The sequence below is a fragment of the Notolepis coatsorum genome (assembly GCF_963971535.1).
Source record: "Notolepis coatsorum genome assembly, chromosome: 1".
Lineage (NCBI taxonomy): Eukaryota > Metazoa > Chordata > Actinopteri > Aulopiformes > Paralepididae > Notolepis > Notolepis coatsorum.
In genome coordinates this window covers 310249034-310252987 of record NC_140165.1, presented here as the reverse complement: position 1 = coordinate 310252987, position 3954 = coordinate 310249034, and positions in this window count along the sequence as shown.

Here is a 3954-nt window from a genome sequence, read left to right as displayed (position 1 = left end):
GTTATGTCACAGTATGATGTCATAATGAAACATTCTAGAACATTTGTGATGTCACAGTATGATGTCATAATGAAACATTCTAGAACATTTGTGATGTCACAGTATGATGTCATAATGAAACATTCTAGAACATTTGTGATGTCACAGTACCGTCTTGCCCGCAACGATTGTGCATAGTACAATAATAATAATATAATAAGAATCCAATAGAACGACATTGTGCAATAAGAACGACATTGTGCAATAATACAAGTAATCAAAGGGCATATCGGTATATGTACATGAGTTTTTACAGAGCATGGTAGGACATGCTAGGTCCTGTGGTAGTGCAATACACTGTTAGCTGCGGATGAGGCACTGGGTCTTTATGTACACTGCTATACAATGCTATATTATACAATCTCAAGTTATACTATACTATTCTTTTTTTTATCTACTTTTTCTCCCATTTTCTATTTCTCCCATCCCAATTTCGTATCATCCAATTCTACCCTCCCCTGTCTCGAACGCTGTTAGGCCATGCCTCCCACAAGCCGGCTGCAATGTGGACGAAGCCTTACATCACGTGTCCCCTCCGGTACTCGAGGAAGCAGCCGTCGCATCTTTTCACCTGCACAGCACGATCTCTCAGCGGCGGGGGTCTGCGTGGGAGGGACACGCCGCCCCCGTCGCTTCCTGATTCTGCTGCGCAGGCGCACCAACCGACCTGTAGGAGTCGCTGTCCACAACGTCCGATCCCCACCCATCAGCTTTCCCACCCCTAACACTGCCAATTGTGTTAGTATGAACGACCAGCCAAGCTGATAGCAATGCGGAGAGCTGGGCTCGAACCCAGCGTCTCATACTATACTATTCTTAAAGTGACCTTTCCTTTTGTAAAGTGACCATAAGTGTGAGCGTGTGCAGCATGAGTGTGTGTGTGCTCATGTTAAAGTGGCTGCTAGTGTGTGAGCGTGTACAGTGTGTGTGTGTTGTGTGTGTGCTCATGTGTGCTTGTGTGTGGAGAGTTCAGTGTTCAAGGCTCTGATGGCCTGGGGGAAGAAGCTGAGCCGAAGTCTCTCTGTCCTAGTTGCTGGTGTTCGCAGGCGCAGCTTGAACAGGCTGTTGTTGGGGTGGTGAGGGTCTTTCATTATTCTGCAGGCTCTGGATTTGCACCTCTTGTTATATAAGACCTGCAGGGGTGGTAGTGCAATACCTGTGGTATTTTTTTTAAAATTAAAAACGAAGGTTCGAACATCCGTTCGAAAAACCCTGACGAAGTTCGAATCCCAAAAACAGGCTTGGGGGACAGCCTTAGTGGGAAGTTCGTTCCACCATTGTGGGGCAAGGACCGAGAATAGGCGACTTCTCTTTGATGACCCTCCCGGAGCTCGGATAGGAGTAGGTCTGACCGGAGGTAGGCGGGAGCCGTTCCCTTCGCCACACGATATGCCAGGTCGAGGGCCTTGAAGCGGATTCATGCGGCATTCGTGCGTATAATGTTACACTTTACACAGTATATACATATACATACATATACTGTGTCAGAGGTGTAGTTTATTTATTGAGGAGTCTGATGGCCTGAGGGGAGCAGACGGTTAGCAGACGGTTAGCAGACGGTAGCAAATGGTTAGCAGACGCTTAGCAGACGCTTAGCAGACGCTTAGCAGACGGTTAGCAGACGGTTAGCAGACGGTAGCAGACAGTTAGCAGATGGTTAGCAGACGGTAGCAGACAGTTAGCAGACGGTAGCAGATGGTTAGCAGACGGTTAGCAGACGGTTAGCAGACGGTTAGCAGACGGTTAGCAGACGGTTAGCAAACGGTTAGCAGACGGTAGCAGATGGTTAGCAGACGGTAGCAGATGGTTAGCAGACGGTTAGCAGACGGTTAGCAGGCGGTTAGCAAACAGCAGACAGTAGCAGACGGTTAGCAGACAGTAGCAGACGGTTAGCAGACGGTTAGCAGACGGTTAGCAGACGGTTAGCAGATGGTTAGCAGACGGTTAGCAGATGGTTAGCAGACGGTTAGCAGACGGTTAGCAGACGGTTAGCAAACGGTAGCAGACGATTGGCAGGCGGTAGCAGTTATTGTAGTACTCAGGTGTCCATAACAAATAATGCTATTTGCACCCCTGGGTTATTTTAATGACCAAATTCAGCCTGGACCTCGGTTTAATGTATTTATGTATGTATTTAAGTATTTATTTATGTATGCATTTAATGTATTTCTTTGGTGTTTACTACATTATCTTGTGCTGCTGCATCTAATTGAATTTCCCCTATAGGGGATCAATAAAAGTACATCTTATCTTATCGCTGTAGTTATTTACACCTGGGTGAGTCACAGCTAGTTAGGCGCAGAACACAGAGACAGAGCAGGCCAGACAGGCAGGGGGTAAAAACCAACGGTCGGTGTGTTCACTGCCACACTACCAAATGGTTAACCCTTTCAATGCGACAACACAGAAGGTTAAACCTTTCACTGCCACGTGACAAAGGGTAGTGTGATAGTAAAGGGTTAACCTTCTGTAGTGTGGTAGTGAAAGGGTTAATGAAGGGCTGGGGGAGGTAGAGTCCAGGCTGAGGGGGTCTTGTGGTGAGGAGGAGAGCCTGGGGAGGTAGAGTCCAGGCTGAGGGGGTCTTGTGGTGAGGAGGAGAGCCTGGGGAGGTAGAGTCCAGGCTGAGGGGGTCTTGTGGTGAGGAGGAGAGCCTGGGGAGGTAGAGTCCAGGCTGAGGGGGTCTTGTGGTGAGGAGGAGAGCCTGGGGAGGTAGAGTCCAGGCTGAGGGGGTCTTGTGGTGAGGAGGAGAGCCTGGGGAGGTAGAGTCCAGGCTGAGGGGGTCTTGTGGTGAGGAGGAGAGCCTGGGGAGGTAGAGTCCAGGCTGAGGGGGTCTTGTGGTGAGGAGGAGAGCCTGGGGAGGTAGAGTCCAGGCTGAGGGGGTCTTGTGGTGAGGAGGAGAGCCTGGGGAGGTAGAGTCCAGGCTGAGGGGGTCTTGTGGTGAGGAGGAGAGCCTGGGGAGGTAGAGTCCAGGCTGAGGGGGTCTTGTGGTGAGGAGGAGAGCCTGGGGAGGTAGAGTCCAGGCTGAGGGGGTCTTGTGGTGAGGAGGAGAGCCTGGGGAGGTAGAGTCCAGGCTGAGGGGGTCTTGTGGTGAGGAGGAGAGCCTGGGGAGGTAGAGTCCAGGCTGAGGGGGTCTTGTGGTGAGGAGGAGAGCGGATTTACCAGACGACTGCTCTACCTCCCGAGCCACTGTCGCCCGCCTAGCCCGAAGAGGGTGAGATGGGGTAAAGCAGGTTGGGGCAGGGGTCCGGAGCGGAGGCAGGCAGGGGGCAGGAGGAATATTCTCTGGCACAGGAGAAAACATGGAATTAGGTAAAGGCAGAATATGCTAACAGAAGGGCAACACGGATAACTAGAATCAAAGCAGAATGCTGATGGATATGATATTAATATTAACTTTAATATAACAATATCCAAGCTAGACTATACTCTCCATACTAACAAGCAGGGGTGTAAAAAAGTACCCAGAAATTATACTTAAGTGAAAGTATGGGTACCGTATCAAAATCTTACTCAAGTAAAGGTCAGAGTATCTGGCTAAAAACACACTTGAGTAAAAGTAAAAAAAGTTTCTACTTTTAAATGTACTTATTAAGTACTAAAAAGTAAAAGTAAAACATTTTTTTCTGCACTGTCTATTCTTCTGATAGCAGGTGTTTAATCAAAGATCCCCGCTTTCTAGTCTTGCACAAGGACCAATCAGCATGGGTATGGGTGGGTTAATTTCCCATTGATGGGGATTTGATTGGCTGTTTTTAAATAAGTGCGGCCACAGGATTAATAACGTTAATGTTAGTTCGGCCAGAGAAACAAATAATAATTAAAATGGTTGGACCTGCGAGATTTGTACTTTGTACTTTGTAGGTCTGCGTTTTAAATGTAAGGAGTAAAAAGTATGTATTTTTTCTCTGAAATGTA